Here is a 17,595-nt window from a genome sequence, read left to right on the forward strand (position 1 = left end):
GTCTGCATCTCTCCTAGCTGATCGGTCATGTGTCTCTATAGATAGACGCACAGGCAAAGATATATCATAGGTTTGGGAGACTTTGCATGACGCAGTGAATGGCTGGAGGCAAGCCAGGCTCACATCTCTCACATCTTCAGTTTCTCATCTGTTTTTTGAAGAGATTGGATCATATCAGTGGTTCTCAACAGACTGGGCAGGGATGTCAGAATACCCTGGGGGTGCTTTATCGAGTTAGACATATTCCTTGGAAATTCCTGTACTTACAGAGGCATGAGACCCACCCCCCAACCTCACCCTACCCCCTGCTTTGGGATTGGCCACCCTGACCAATGATGGTCTAATGGCTGACCCATGCTGAAATCTCCTCTTGGGGATGTGGGACGACAAGAGGCTGAGACCCATGGCCCAGAGAGAGCATTGACAGGGTCACTTTGAGTCAGAATATCAGAACAGTCCTTGATTCTGTGAGTTAAGGTTTTCCCAGGCCTCCCCAGTTCGTGGATTATTCAGGTTCAGATTTTTCTGCTTCATTGTCACAGGCCTCAGCATGGTTTGGGAAATCCACTGTGGCCTCCGTACTCTGATTATTTGTGACCCAGCAGCCCCCTACCTGCTGCAGAGGGCTTGTAAGTAAGAGTGTCATGAAGAGATGATCCAAGAAGGAGGGGGGGAAGAGGGAGGGGAGCTCGGTTCATCACACATGGCATCTTTTCCCTTATAAACTTTTTTTCAGATGCCTTTCCCAACTCTGCCTTACCAATGACTGTCAGTCTAGAAGAGAACAGTAGTCTTTATACAGGTTATTTATTCCTACTTCCAAGAAGAATTCAGTGTCATATTTTTTTTTTCAATTAGTTTTTTTTTTTTAATATAATTTTTTATTTTTTATAAACATATATTTTTAATACTCAACTGTTGTCGTCATGTAGGTGAAGGAACAAAATGCCTTTTCAAAAAAATTCCCTCTCTTTCCAGATCTGCATTTACAAATCATCCCTTTTTAATTTCAGGGTCTTTAATTTCTGTTTTCAGAGTGTTTTTGTGTTTTGTTTTGTTTTTTTCTCGCATATCCCCTACTCCCAAACCCTCTGTCCTGCTTGCCACTCAAGAGGTCTGTAAATTCCTGACACAAAACTGAAAGAATGCTTTCCCTCATTTAAGAGTAGTCAGAGTTAGGGTATCATAATGTAACATAATGAAAAATGTTTTAACCTTTTTGGCTAATTTAAGACATTAGTCATTGAGCTTCAAAGCTGTTGCGTCTGGAATTGGTAATAGAAAGAAGTTCCAATTTAACAGTGATCACAATGGTTGTTAAGAGTTACTAAATTAGTTTTAAATGTTCTCCACAAACACAGGCATCTGACTTTTGAATGTTTTCCTGAACTTTTCTTCTGGTAAAGCTAATTTTAATGCTGTTTTTCTTCTCCAGCCTCTTAAAGTGGAAACTTTCTTTTGGAATAAAGGTACCTTTAAAGAGCTTCTAGATGGTTAGTTTAATAATTAGAATATTAGGTTTTTCTTTTTGTGGAGTTTGTACTTCAAATAGTTTGCACTTCATGTAGTATTTCGTTTTAGCAAGTGACCCCCTCCCCCCCAAAAAAGCTTATTTTTGACCTGATTTGAACACCTTTGCCAACATCCCTCCCCCACCTTCCACTGTTGGTCCTCCAACTAAATTTCCAGAGAACACCCTTTTAAACCTCCAACTGGTTGTATTTGAAATCAACATGGGTGAAGGGGTTTGTTAAAACGTGGGGTTGGGTTTCTCCAACCAACTAACAGTTGGTAGAAGAACATAAATTTAATTAGTGACTAGCATTAAACAAATGTTCCTAATATGAAACACTGCCAGATGACCAAAACACTTCTGTCAGATTACCGCGGGTGCCAGGGGGCCCACAGATGAATTTTCTACACAGTATATATTCTGTACCACTCTTGGCGACTCAGTAATTGGTCAAATGTAATTTAGGTAACAGTATGCCTAGGCTGTAAAAATCAAATTTTATTAGCCATATCACCAGGTGGATGAATGGTGGACCTGATGGCAAAGAGTTTATAGCATTTAGCAGCTACACTTTTGACACATGAAATTCATAAATTGCCATAAAGTACCTGCAAGGCCCTTTGCAAAAGGACAGTGTCTGCTTTCCTATGATTAAATAATGTTTATTTTATTAACTAATATATTTTTTGCTTTCTTCTATTAAATGGGATTATGGAAGGGGGGCGGGAGAGGGTGTTCAAAAGATAAATAAAACACAGTTCTTTCTTGTTTGGAGGATTTAAAAATCTAATTGGGGAAGACAGGATTAACGCACCTGAAAGGTTAACTAATGTTGCAAGAAAGTCAATGATTAAGTATTCGGTGAGTGTTGCAGAAAGCAAGCGCGGGAGGAATTTAGCAGTAGGGCTGGTGGGGGTGGGGGCGCGTGGGGGTGATCATGGGAGGGGTCAGGGAAAGCTTCATGAAAAAGGCAGGACTGGGTCTGGTTTTAAAAAATCAGGGAGAAAGGCTAATAGAAAAGTTTTGGGTCACTTATAATTCATGTCCTGACTCTCCATGTTGGGAATGGCTGCCTTCACCGTGGGTCAGCTGTTGGCCTCCCCTAGGTTTGTTTACCTTTAATAAATGGTCTGGTGCCCTCTCTACCGGGGGAACATGAATTTGAGTCTGTGGACCAAGGCTGGGACAATCCCAGGCAGTTCCTCTGGACCTGGAACTGGGCTTTCCTGGGCAAGGATGAGCCACATTTTCTCTGTGTGACTACCTTTCCCAACTGCTCAGACACCTCCCCCCTCCCCACTCCCCCCCATTGTTTCAGTGTTGTCCACTGAATAACAAGTTTAATTGAATAATAAAAGTAAGGCTTTTAAATCTACAGTGAATCCCTATAAATAAATTCTCTGTGGAATTTTATGAAGCTGTTTAATGAAAAGTTTGATTAGAAACTATTAAAGAAAAATGGAATAGATGAAATTTCATCATTTAGTCCCACATTACAGTGGTGTCATTTTGATTTTTATTTACATTGAGATATTCAGAATTGAGTAAATATATCCTGGTTTTAATTAACTATCCTCCTTACTTGGGAAAGGTTATTTTAGGCTTGAAGGGTTTTGATAGCGTACCATCTGCTTTCTTCCCTGTATTTTATTCAAGTCCCTTCCCCGCTTTACAGCACTGTGCAATGTCTAAACCTATGACATAAGCATAAATTGAATCATATTAATGACAGGTGATTGAAAAGCCTCAGCCTCGACATCCTGCCTGAATCCTTCCTTCTTGTCAGTTACAATGCTCTTAAAGGCCCTGTGCTCTTTTCTCAGCGCAAGAGAATCGACTGTTCTTAAAACTAAAGCAACAGACTCGCCCATGAAAGCATTGTGAAGACTGGCTGTGTAGCACATGCAATTAGGAAATGAGATTATAATAATAATGAGGGGAAAGTGACCTCAAGAATGACAGTTTTTCTCGTAAGAATCTTTACCCTACACGTAATTCCTGCCCCCACTGTCCTGTTAGAATCTCCAAACACGGGGCATTCTTCCTCCGCTCCCCCATCTCGCTTTTACCGCTTCTTATAATTTGATTCCTCTTTTATAAAACAGATACTGTCATGTATATTGTATTATTGTCTGTGCTCTGCAGAGAAAACAGACACACGTGCAAACATTTTGTCTGTTATCCCAGTTAGAACAATAAAATGTCCACCAGTTTGTAATGCACAATGTTTACCTTAATATCACACGGGCTGATTTCACATGTGCGAAGCATTGACAACTGAATCCAAACAAAGGTGTGTGCAGTCCCGTAGATGAATGGACAACTTTAAGGTACTAGCTTTTACCAGAGAGATACAAGATCGACCCAATACATATAAATGAGACAAAATCAGTCCTTAAATGTGAGTTGAACTAAGTGAATGAAGACACGGTTGGTTGAAGAAGTAATAAAAGATATGGCTTATTTTAGTCTGAGTTTTGAGTTGCAAAGAGACAAAAGTCATGCTTCTGAGTTCTTTGGAATAAGGGGGTGTGTGTGTGTGTGTGGTGGGGGGGATGTTCCTTGACAAAGGAATGGTATGGGGTTCAAGGAAGGATGTGGTAATTCACCTGAAAAGAGCGGAGATGAGATGGGCTGCCGTCTTGGCATTTAGTCCACGTGCAAGAAACCATGAGCTCTGGTGACCCTTAGGGAGATGGTGGCTACATCAGTATTGAAACATGTCTCTTGCTGAAGCCCAGGGAGGATAGCACAGCCGGGGGCGGGAGGGCGGGGGCAACTGTTGGGCTTACAAATCACCTGGTATGAATCAAGGCTCACGTGTCTGATTTGCTGTTCTTCCGGGCAAGTGACATAAGGCCCCTCACTTATCGAGTCTTTCAAACTGGGTAGAAATGGCTCATCACCAAGCTTAGACTAAGTTTGTATTCGCTTGATGAAAAAAACAGTCCTCATGATCAATGAAGATTCTCTTCTTGTATCTATTAGAATCTTAGGCCTTGGACAGCTTATAGTCATCCAAACCGATCTCACTCTGAAAATAATGAAGGAACCATTTCTCTAAGGCTCTGGAACTCTTCCTAGAACCTTAATGGAAAAGAAAAGTTTTCTACTTTATACATATATATGTTTATATATATAAATACATATACATATACATATATATGTTTATATATATATGTTTTTAAGAAGCGTTTCTGACTCTGCACTGAACTTTCCCTTTCTGTTTTCCTGTTGAGTGAAATAATGACGTTAGAGACAAAAGAAGAAAAAAGGCAAGGGAGAGAAGGAAACAGAAGAGGAGACGAAACCTTGACTATTTATGAAGGAAGATTCAGGATGTGTAAAATTATTTTGAAGCCTAGAGGACAAGCTGGACTCTGCCTCTTCCCCTCTAAATATCACATGTTTTGCTGGAAATGAAAGGAAAGGCAGTTGTTTTGTTAAGGATCATGGGAATTTGTAAGTGAGTAAACACTTTTTTTTTCCTTGCCGAAGTAGGTTTCATGGTCACAGTGGATTTCGATGATCAAATAGCCAGTTCCTGGCCCCTGTCCACATTCAGGCTTTCTCTGCCTGTCTGCCTGCGGTGCCCACCGATCTCCCAGATGATAACAAGGCAGATGTTTCTCTTTAATTGAAGCTGAGTGGGAAAGGAGTCGGGCTTCCTGTATATTGCTGTTTATGCAGAAGTCCTTAACCTTCAGAGGTCTCTCTTAGAGGACTGCTTTATCTTAGACATTTTCTAGAGATTATGTTTATCGCTAGAGAATGGTCTAACCAAAACCATGCTTTGTACCTTCTCTTTGTTGCATGGGCTGCCCAAGGAGGGGCAGAGGAATGCTTAAGTTCATCACGCAGTGCAGTCAACTGAACCCCCAAAAATCTGCTGGTAGTGGTATAGGGGATGTGCTTGATAGGACCTATGATGATTAACATATGGCCTTGGCTTCCAGGACATGGAGACCCAAAGAGGGCTGGGGAGCAGACCTCCTTGGACAGAGGTGTTGGAAGCTAGGGTACCATCTCTCTTGAGTGTTAATGAACAGAATTTTTATGTTGTTACTCTAAACTAATTTTCAGAGTCAGGATTATGGAATGGCTAGCATTCATGAATTTCTTTTCTATTTTTGGAAATTTCTTTTCCAAATAATTCCAAAATAATTTCTTTTCTACTTCCATTTCTTTTCTTTTCTATAATTCTGGATTCTTTCTGTAGCTGAGGGGACTCAATGGGTTATTAAAAACTGTTTGGACTCATGGGTACAATAAACCCTTGTTCACTCCAGAAGAAAGGATTTGTGTCTATATTGGCTAATATCTCACCTAGCATTTCATTTAGAAAAACAAGAAAGTTAGATCCCATTACATTAGCAAGATCAACATATTCCTCTCTAGGGTGAAACAGATATTTTTATCAATTCACACGTACACATACACACACACACACACACACAGTACAGGAAAGAACCGGGTCATTGAAAAATCACAGGCAAAAGTGCTAGTTAGGGATAGGGATGGTAGAATGAAGTTCAGAATAAGTCTGTATTCACTTGATTTTTAAAATCCTCTTGTTACCAAAGATAGCCTCTAAGCCCCTTCATTCTATCCTGTCAAGGAAATTGAATTGATTAAAGTTCCCTGGACTGTACGAGAGGCTATCTGGGGTCCACCAACATCTACCCCATACCTACTGTGTGCCAAGTGCTGTTCTGGTCCCTGTGCACACAGTTGTGAACAAGACAGAAAAATTTACACTCCTAATGATCTTACAATATCGTGTGTGGGGAGAAAATATGGGATGGCCATGGACCATATGTCATGGGTATAGACCATACCTCACACAGCTGTAGGGATCAAACACGTAGACGGCAGATGGCAAGTACTACTTAAGTACTCCTTAACTAAATCTTCTTGTACCTCTTATACCTCCCAACACAACCTTAACCACGCACCAAGTCCATAGTGGCTCCTCAAAACACATTTACAGAGGGGCACCTGGGTGGCCCAGTGGGTTAAGCCGCTGCCTTCGGCTCAGGTCATGATCTCGCATCCCGGGATCGAGTCCCGCATCGGGCTCTCTGCTCGGCAGGGAGCCTGCTTCCTCCTCCTCTCTCTCTCTCTGCCTGCCTCTCTGCCTACTTGTGATCTCTCTCTGTCAAATAAATAAATAAAATCTTTAAAAAAAAAAAAACACATTTACAGAATTATTCCATACCTTCACAGACTCCTAGGGACATGAGGTATCATTTGCTACTAAAAAATCATTCAGCATCCGCTCATTCCAGAAATACTTGTTTGTTTGTCCTTCTGCATGGAATGTGTTTCCCCAGATATCTAGGGTCTGGCTCCCTCTCATCATTCCAGCCTCAGCTCAAATGTCTGCTCCCCAGAGAAGTCTTCTCTGACTTTCCCCTTTGCACATGTCTTGTCCCACCACATCGCCCAACCTATAATTATCTTCCCGTAACTTATCACTATCTGAAATGAACTCTCGTATTTGTTTCTTTACACGTTTATGGTCTGTCTCCCCCATCCCCACCTGGGCTGCAATGCAAGCTCTTTCAGAGCGTGTCCGCAACCGTGTACCCAGGGACCAGAACAAGACTGGCCACAGAGAAGGTGTGTAATAAATACTGGTTGCACGAGGGAATGGATTCTTGCATGCTGTATGTCAGTAGCCTTTCCCTCCCCCATTTTCCAGATAAGGACAATTTAGCCCAGCCAAGTTACCTCGCAAAACCAGTTTTTGAACCTAAACGGTCTGGCCCAGTGTCCATGCTCTTAACAGTTACACTAGATTGCCTTTTAGCTTGGACCTGGCTCAGGAAGATCTTTCCAGCTTCCTGAGATCCAGTGTCCTGGGAACAGATAACTGATCACCAGCTCTCTAGATATAGAAGGTACAAGGTGTTCTGTAGGATTTAGAGAGATCGGTGTGTGTGGGAGTGGTAAGGAAAGGAACGGTGGAGAAGATTCAAAATCTGAAAACCACTGGATGGGATCAGGAGACTTTCATGCGAGCCATGGTCCTCACTTGTCTGATTATACCAGCCTCCCTGACGGAGACTTTGCTGCCCTGTGGTCTCTTCCACACACACCCAGAGTGATGCTTCCCATCTTATCACAGAAGCAGGTATCAATCTAGAGCCCTGTACGAGCCACAAGTAAACTGCCCCACATTCGTATGGGCTCTTCCTAAGGTGTGGGGTCGTGACGCTCACAGGACTCTGTACACCTCTCTCTAATTTTCTGCTTAGAACGCATTGGCTTTCCCAACTTGGCATCCTCCCTTAATGAAAAAATTATAGGTCTAATTTCAAAAAATGAAATGTATGCAAGCTTTTCTGCTTCTGTCACTTCTTTATGCCTGTAGCACATTAATCATTTCCCTTTTTAAAATTAAATTTCTCTTGCCATAGTTTGGTAATGGGTTTTCGAAGGAGGCAAAGCAGCTAGGCTTTTGGCACAGGAGTGGACTGTGCTGCCTGCTCAGGAAATCTTCTCATCGCTGGCTGGCGTAGGCCTTGATTCCATCATCTGGGCTTTATGCTCCCTTTAGAAGTTGCCTAGAAATTCTCTCCCTTAGAATTTCTTTTCTGAACGGCCTTTTTGGCTCTCCGGTTGCCATCATGAAGGACTGGAGAACAGATGGGATTTGGGCAGAAAAAGACTGATATGTTCTAATGCTGGTGGGTGCTTCCATTCATTCACTGAGAACTGACTCGGTTGAAGGCAGAAATCCAGGCATTGTTGCAGTATCGGTCTCTGCTGTCAAGACACTCAAAAATCAAGTTGGCCGAGATAAGACGTAGAGTAATGGGCCACTACAAATATTATTGTGATCTTCTTAACAATTCTGGATCTTGCCAGGAGTGACCTGATAACATAGTTTCCACAGGGTCACAGGTCCAGTATGTTGCCAAAGTAAGAGTCAGAACCCCCCACCCCAGACCCCTGACCCCAGGGACATACTTTTCTACCCCAAAGTGAGAGGAGCATGGGGCTAAGGTTCCGAACTTACTCTGATATTTTGATGTTCCAAAGAGATGATATCTGCCAGGCTTCCTAAGTGGGAGAGCTTTGCCACATACTGGCCCCTGCAAGGCAGTCCGCTAAGGGATGACTAGAAGAGGTCCAACTGTAGGTGCCCCTGGAGTTAAAATATGTAAAAGAGAGCTGGGATGTCAGGGGAGGCCTCTGGGAGGAAGTAGATCTTCAACCGGACTTTGAGGGATTCAAAAAGAAGGAAGTTATTTCAGGTGAGGAGGTGGGAGATACTCTAGACTTTGAAGCTCAAGGAAAGAAGTTGTTTCCTTTGCCTTTTTTAGCTATCAGCATAGACACTTAACACACACACACACACACACCCCAAAACAAAACAGCCTCCGCAAGCAAAATTTTTTTCTTCCTAGAAGATGTCACCTTCCCCTGAGGGACCAGGTGCTCCTGAGTCCTTCTCCCAGAGGCCCCATTGTGGTTAGGACCCAGGGGAAGCCTCTTGGGAGGAAAAAATCAACTTGTCTCTTATTAAATTGGAAATTTCTCCTTGGGCCTATAAGAAGGAAAAGGAGGGATGCATCGGCTTTGCAGCAGGGGGTAAAGAAGTGAGGTGCCTCGTTGGTTTCCTGGGTGTTTAAGGGGCTGCTTCTAGGTTGAAATTGTAGCTTCTAAAGAATCATCTTCACTCTGTGTCATCCGGAGTTTCTCAGTACTTTTCCAAAGTTGCTTTCTTCTTCTCCTTGGTATTAAAGTTAATGGATTCTATTGCATTTCTCTTCCCTAGACTCTAAGCTCCTAGAGGGGGTAAGAATCATGACTTACTCATCTCTGTATCAACGTATGTTTGTGGAAATGATATAAAAACCCTAATATAAAAATCCTGCTAAAATCCAGAAGGTTTCAAATCATTGTTTTCTCTCCTTTCTTAGAGTCAAGTGTTTCTTGACCTCAATCTTTAAGGTTTAGCTCATTGCCAGTTGATTTAATTCTCAAGGAAAAGTATCTAGCTCAAAGGACATGGTTTTTTCCTCAACATTAACTCACTTCTTCGAACCAGAGGAATGTGACTCATCAACTGGCCAAGGTCTTTGGTTGAAGATTGTTCATTTGTTATGATGTTTAATAGAGCTTGGGGTCTACACAACCTAGAAGGGTGTTCCCTGAGGAAGACAAGCAGTATCCATAAGTTAAGGCAAGTGGTATCCAGAAGTCACCACACTGATCTTTCCAATCTCTAACCTACAGATCTCAGAATTCAATGTGAAAACCAAGGAACAGTGGCAGAGTCATTAGCATATAGGACATTTACAAGTTCCACTGAAATGTGGGCTATATGGACTGGGAACATAATTTAGATCATGGTTCAGGTTGAAATCATACCAGAAAATGTTGGGAAAGAAAAGGCTTAGCCAGTTTCATGTTCATCATTAGGAAGATTACTGGGTGGGTGGCACTTACACCCAGAGGATGATTTGTGGATCATTGGCCTTCTCTGTAGTATTTGTCAATGAGGATGAGGCCTTCTGGCTCTCAGGAGAGCTCCATAGAGGAGAGCTCCATCTGTGGATGAAGCCAGTTCACAACAGGCAGGGTTGAACACGTCACACTTTCTTCCTCACAGTTTCAGACATGAACATTAGGTCTTTGAAATAGGAGATATTTTAACAAAGATATCACACAGAGTGCCAGAAACTATACTGTCCCATCTCCCAGCACAGACACTTTCCAAAAGAGAAAGGATGTTGGTGGAAGTGGCTTCTTTTGAGGTCTGTCTTTATCACAGACCAGATCACAGGTTCCATTCTACTGAGAATGCATTCTATCCCATAGTTGTTGAACGAAAGGAAGTTGAAGTGTGTCAGGACCAGAACAAAAGGGCTATTGGGAGCCCCCATTAAATTTCTTCCTGACCATTGGTACCAGTGTCATCTGCTGGAGCTGAGATCAGGAGGTAGCTTCAGAGAGCAGAGAGAGTGTGGCCTCACTGGTCCCAACCCAGCAACCGCTCAGCCCCGCCCTCAGCCCGGCCATTTACAACTCATGAGAGGAATATCTCCTACTTTTCAAATGGCCATCAGCCCATCTTCAGTGTCTTTCTCCTAAACAACCTTGTACAGCCTCAAGGACTGGTGTCCATGACCGCCTTGGGAAGTTGAAGAATTGATGGGGAAAGTCAGCAGCTAAATGTGAGTGCAGGCATGGTAAGACCACGAAGGGACGTGGACATCAGCTTCCAGATATGTGCTCTTGAGGCCATCCCCCCAAATGGGGCCCAGTCCTGAAGGGCACGGCCTCACAGCCATGAGATCCTGTGCAACAAACCCTAGTCAACAGTGATCTTCAGCCAACCAGATGCTCCCAGTCCCTCATCCCCTTTTACCATGTTTCAAGGAGGGGAAAAAAATAGTAAAAAACAGCCCATATGTTTTTCAAAATATTTTTCTCATTATGCAATCATTTCCATTATGGAAAGGACAAGTATAATAATAATAATAATAATAATTGCCACTCTTCTGTGAATGTGTACCATATGTCAGACCTTATGCTAAGTCCTGTCCATACGTGATCTCACTTACTCCTTAGAGCGCCCCTGTATGGAATCTCATATTAATCGTCGCTTCGCAGGGCAGGAAGCAGAAGCTAAGAAAGGTCACATCAGCCCAAAGTCACACAGCCAGTAAGTGGTCAGGCTTGATTCCAGATCAGGTCTGTCTACCTTCAAAGCTGGTATGCATATCCACTCTTTGATATTGCCTGCCTAAATACCACCCGTAATCCCATCAGGGTTTATCAATTCCTTCCAGACTTTTTCCAAAGCATCTTTATTTACTTGAGAATATTTTATATATGCAATTGCTACATTGTAAAATTTTAGTCATTGTAAAATGAACATTTCCCTATATTATTAGGAACAGTTTTACAAGCAACATCTTAACAGTTGCATAATACTGCATCAAATGACTTTATCAGAGTTTACATAATCCCTCTCTAGTAGAAGTTTGTTTTCATTTCTTCCAGGGTTTTTAGTTATGTTGCTTAAATGTAAAATGTATAATTAACACTGTAATGAACATCTTTTTTTTTGTAATGAATACCTTCATATATAAAAAACATCCGCATTTTGATGGTTTCTTTTAGATAAATTCCAAGAATCTCTTATTGCCAAAATTATTTTCCTTCTAAGCAATAGCAGAGCTGTGGGCTAATCAGAGCCAGCTCTACACTTATCCGCAATCAGCCCTTCCAGCTGGAACTTCTAGGGCTAAGGCTGAGGATGCTGAGAACCCAGGGTCCAGAATGAAGATCCAGAGTTTCTGCGTGGCTCTAAAGCAAACAGGAAAAATATTCTTCAATGAATACTGGGGGGCTTGGGCACGAAAGTGAGCTCAGCAAAGATTTTCAGTCTCCTGCAAAACTTACTAAAATTTTGATTTTTAGTCTCCAACCTCCTGAATTTAGATGGACCCTAACATCCTGTCACCAATATTTTAAGTGTACTTGATGCACACTGAAGTTTGGGACTCGGTACTCTAGGAATGCTTGTAGCTGTAGTCGGTGGCAGGGGTAACGAGATATGGAAGTCAATAGTGTAATGATTACTGGCAGCTAGCGCCTCCTTCCTTAATTGCTTCTATCCGGTGTGATGGCGGGGTGGCTGAGCGAGGATTGTGCTGATGTGCTAGAGGGTGGTGACAAGTCGCAGCAGAAGGTGGGGTATGTTCCCTGGGCAGTCACAGGCTCAGGTGAAAAGTCTTCCCTTAGGTAAAAGTGCAGAGCCATTGGGTGCCTGGGTGGCTCAGTCAGTTAAGCGTCCAACTCTTGATTTCAGCTCAGGGTTGTGAGTTCAAGCCCCACATTGGGGTCCCCACTGGGTGCAGAACCTACTAAGAAAAAAAAAAAAAGGTGCAAAGCTGTGATTTTGGAGGCATACACTCCAGTGCTATTAATTACCTCGGAATTAAGAAAAAGCACAATGTACTTGAAAGGACACTTGACTGGCAGTCTAGAGAACAGGGTGCAGGATCTGATCCTCTCACCAAATAGGAAGCTTTAGCGGCTCAGTTAATTCCAGGCTTCCAGTCTTACATGTGAAATGGAAGGTTGGACTAGATATTTTTAAGCTTTTTGGAATCTCGGCCCCATTTGAGAATGTGAAGAAAGCCATGAATCTTCTTCTAACACAAATGTGCACGACTATATCATCACTATCATCATTATCATCATGACTTTGAACAATGTTAGCAAAAATTAACATATCAAACAAATATAGGAAATCTGCATATATTTTTCGGGATTTGTCCACTTTTTGCAGCCTTCGGTTATGAACCCCTAGACCAGGTGATCTTTCAGATCCTTTCTGTTCTCACATACTTGGTGTTCTGTCTGGGAAACAAATAGCAATTTGTAACAATTCCTTGATTCACTAAGCAGGACAGCTCATTTCCTGAGAATTCTGGTTAATTAAAAAATAAAATAACCATAACTTACACATTTTATTGAAAGCGTACTGTGTGTCAGGCATTGTGTTCGGTGCCTAAATATCATCTGTGTCCCTAAATGCTATCTATGTAATGAATCGTGTATATTTTAGATGATTAATCACTTCTGTGGAAAGTTTAGTGGGGCCAACTTTCACATGTATCAAGCACTTTACATCAACTCCTTAAATTCTCATAGTACTTTAAGGTAGGTGGTGTCCCTGTTTTGTGGATGAAAAAAATGAGGTTCAGAGCTCTTGAAGAGGAAGTCATCCAACAGTAGTCATCCAACAGTAGTACTTTACAGCTAGTTCTCTGATAGGGTGTGCTGTGCTTCTCTTTTTGGTAAACTGTTAACTCCTCTGATTCACTTACATAATGATTACAAGAATCCAGCCTGTGCTCAAAATTTTTGACACAAGGGACCAAAAAAAAAAAAAAAAAAAGAAAAGAAAAGATCCCACAGAAGTAGTAGCTGATTACATTTTTCACGCTCACCTGCATGGTCTGTGTTTTCCCACCCTTGGGCAGTCACCATATGATGATTCCTGTGAGGGTTTTTTGTTTTGTTTTGTAAAGATTTTATATTATTTATTTGAGAGAAAGAGAAAGCAAGCAAGAGAGAGCAAGTGGGGTGAGGGGTAGAAGGCAAACAGGCTCTTCACTAAGTAGGGAACCCGACGTGGGGCTCGATCCTGGAACTCCAGGATCATGACCTGAGCCAAAGGCAGACTCTTAACCTACTGAGCCACCCAGGGGCCTCAGTTCCTGTGAGTTTAAACATAGTCAGTCACCTCAGCCTTCCCTGAGGTAGACTGAGCCCCTGCTATAGGTGAGGTGCCACCATGAGGAAGACTGAGAGTGAGACAGGTTGGTGCCTGCCGGGGGCACCTCGTCAAGCCCAGTGTCCCCTCAGCTGTGCATTGGGTCCTTTCTCACTGTATGTTGAATAGGGCCTAGTATTCACATCTGACCCATTACCAGCACCGTCTTCTAGAATTTTTATTGGAACACGGCCAGGCCACACTCACACTCTTCCATGTCATCCACGACCACTGTTGTGCAAAGTTGAGTATGCTCTACAAAGCTGAAAGTATTTCCACTCTGACCCTTCACAGAACGTTAGCTGACCCTCACGCAGACCAAATGACAAGGTACTAGATTTCACCAAATCTAAGACACCATCATGCATAACACACATTGTTTTCATATGTACCATTAAAAAATAAAAAACATTATCATTGTCATATCCCATCAGTGGGGAGACCACCAATTCTGGAGACATGGAAACATGATAAGGATTGCATACATTATGATGGAAATTTGATCCTTTCCAGAGAGATGTTTTAGAGACATTTTTTAAAAATGTAAATTTTTAAATTGGAATTGTCAGGAAGACTATTTTCCCTTGCCCATAAATCGACCAAGCTGTTGACTCCCCATGAAACCTATAATAACAGACCATGGGATGGGACCCAGTGTATCAGAAAAGTGCTGGCTTTTTGGCATCTGTCTTGCCAAAGACTGTTGCTATTAATGAGTAGAAGAAATATTTTGGCTTTGTTCTCTGATACTATTTTCAACTCCCATTAGTATAAATATTTAGGGTGTCTCAGTACAGCGGCTTGTGTGGCAATAAAATTGTTAGTTCTTTTATCTTAGGGCTGGAATATTTGAACAGTACGCTTGCTCCTCAAATGGGTTATGAGGCTGCGTATGAAAGGCTTTGTAGTAGTTTGGAATGGGAAGCTTCTCCGATGCTGCTTATGGTCAGATTCTTACCAGTCTGAAAAATATGCTAATTATACACAAGGCTCTGAGCAAAGAGTGAACTCAATATTACGATTTTAAATTTCCTCCAAACAAAAACAGGACACCACTTCGGGCGAGATAGCAATTAAATGGCATCAACAACGTGTGCCCTACGTGGGTACGCAAATTGATCGCCATGCGGACACACGTGTAGATCCAGGGAGCAAATATAAGTCATGGTATGATGTTTTGTTTTTCCTTCAAAAATAGAAATTTAGGAATTCTGAGTCAGGCCACTTATTATTTGGCTAATTCAGCTGCAGAGTAAGTTATTAATGACCCCCAGATGTTGTTTATAGTGATTGGATATTTTCATTTGTGAAGTAATATTTTCTTTTGTGTGTGTGTGTGTGTGTGTGTGTGCAAGTGATATTTCTTAATATGCTGTATGGCATCTGAATAAAAGTTTGATGGCAGAACAGTTTGAATGTCCAATGTAATTGCTTCTAAGTGAGTTCTTCATTCTTCACATTTTTAGCTCTAATTGCTTTTTTTCCCATATGTCTAAAAATAAATATTTGCAAGTTTTGCATTCTGCTACTCATTGTAATACATAAAATATTTGTACACTGAGCAAAATTCACTGATAATGTTCGCTATTTAGAGAAAGTAAGGTTTGTGTGGTAAGAGGAGATAAAATACGTTTTGATTAGTATAAATGCCAAAGAAAGCCATTTATCATATTTTGAAAGAACATTTTTAAAGGAGTGGCTAGATATTTGACCTCGGGGACTATTTAAATAGATTCAGTTGGAAAAAGCGATCCAGAGTCAAAAATAGTCTGTTTTGCTATAGAATGGATATTATAAATGATCTTTGGAAGGTGGCAATTAATTTCTGATTATCAGGGACAGGGGGCCCCACCATGCCCATCGTCCAAGTCCCTGACTTCCCGGGCAGACCTCCTCTGCCTTCATTTGAGTCTATTCCCGTTCATTAGCACTTCCACCCGAAGGTTGGCAAAGGAAAGAGGAGGAAGAAAAAATGAAATCACTTCTGCTGCTCGTAATGGCCTTTGGAAAGAATGGATCATGAATGAAATAGAAACTAGTGGGAAAAATAAGCTATTGGATTTTCAGTGCTTTCTTTTATCCTTACCTTCCTCTGTTGACACGAATAATCAATAGTTGGCTTAAAGACTTTTAAATGAACTGTACGTTGGAAGACTTTGCAGTTGTAATAGCAATATTATTCCCTTTACGCTCCCAAAGGCTGGGTGAATTCCAGAGAGGTAAATATTGCCCAGTCTCCACATTGGAGTGTTGCTGAGCTTGCTGCCTTTTTTTTTTTTTTTTTTTTTTTGTTAAAATAATAAACAAATAACCTCCTCCCAGTCAGTTTTTTTTATTGCACAGAATTCCCCTCCCCCACCCCATATTAAATTTAACAATTAGTTGTGTGTTCAGATCTAAACATCTGCTTGGCCGCCATACCCCGTGATCACGTCTGCGATATTGACCTGGCGATACTTTGCATTAATGAAAGTTGGCAGATTTGGTCTTTCTCATCATATTTGCTTCTTAATGTGTTGCTGTATTTACAGTTCAGCCACAACAATTTGTGACAAAGGTTTGCTTTTATTATAATAGCTGCCGGCTTTAGACCACCTTTCCACGTTCTATTGGGCGTGATCATAAAGAGATTCTTCAGTGTTTGCATTACTTAGCCATCTTTTTGATATATATTCTTTAAGTTATCCTGGCTACATGCATCTCCAATTTCAGTCCCCCTTTTGGACCACCATGCAGCCCAGAGCTTTTGAGCTTTGTCTTGGAAGCTCCTTCCATCAATCAGAATACCAAATTTACATTGTTAGGTTCCCTGGAGGTGTTAGAGCGCTGGATTCAGCAATTATTGTGAATAAGAACCTTGCAGCCAGGGTGAGTGCCAACATTCCAAGTGCTAGCACAATGGAAAAGAGAAGTGGTTTATGTTAGAATATGGTCACATTCTTCTGATTAAACCCACTCAAAAAAGACAACATTGTAATATTTTCCAATGACTGTTTATCATGAATTACGTCAGCCTTCGTTTAAATTGCTATTATTTCTCCTTAATGCTTCTTGGTGCCTGCATAATTTACGGCACTGGCAGCCTCCGGACTGTGAAATAACCTTTCACAACCAACACACAATAGTAAAGAACATGGCGTTTTTGTTGTTAATTATTATAGGACTCCTTTAACTTTTACAAAGTGACATAAAATATTGTTGAGGTATTTATGGTTCAAGCTACTTTTACACGGATCTATTTTGCTTCTGGCTAGTTCTTAACTAAAGCAATCATTTGTGGTTATTAGGCCGCCGGAGATATTATGTCAGAACTGGTTTAAGAGTATTACTATGTATCACATGTCATACACTACATGTCAGCACTTGAGGCTGTCTTTCAATAAAAACAAATGTAATTTTAGTGTGTGCTCTTTTAGGGATCGGTGATTTGTAAGCTAACCTGAGTTCATGTGAAGGTGTCCCAGCCCTGTTCGGGAGGGAGCCCGTCTCAGCCTTCCATCACGCCGGGTTAGTCCCTTTTCCATGGATTTAAGGCCTTTCCAAAACAAACTTTGGCAAAGGTTTAATTCAGAGTGAAGATTTGCTTCTGGGGAGCCACAGAATTAGCAAGGACTAGTTAATTGCCCATGGCTGAGCTGGTTTTCATTCCCCCATTTTGTGGTTATTCTTATAGATTTCATAACCCCTGGGTCTTCCAGTTTTGGCCTTCTGAAGAAGGGAGGAGAATCCTAGCCCGTAGGAGACCCCGCCTCACACAGTCACGGGGGCTACCCCAACA

The 17,595-nt window shown here is 41.6% G+C and overlaps 1 protein-coding gene across 1 annotated transcript in view; it reads left to right on the forward strand.

The window, feature by feature from the left end:
• ARID5B (AT-rich interaction domain 5B) overlaps positions 1–17,595 on the forward strand; it is a 178,534-nt gene that overhangs the window by 87,791 nt on the left and 73,148 nt on the right. The window lies entirely within an intron of this gene.

The sequence above is a fragment of the Mustela nivalis genome (genome assembly GCF_964662115.1).
Source record: "Mustela nivalis genome assembly, chromosome: 2".
NCBI classification, from domain to species: Eukaryota; Metazoa; Chordata; class Mammalia; order Carnivora; family Mustelidae; genus Mustela; species Mustela nivalis.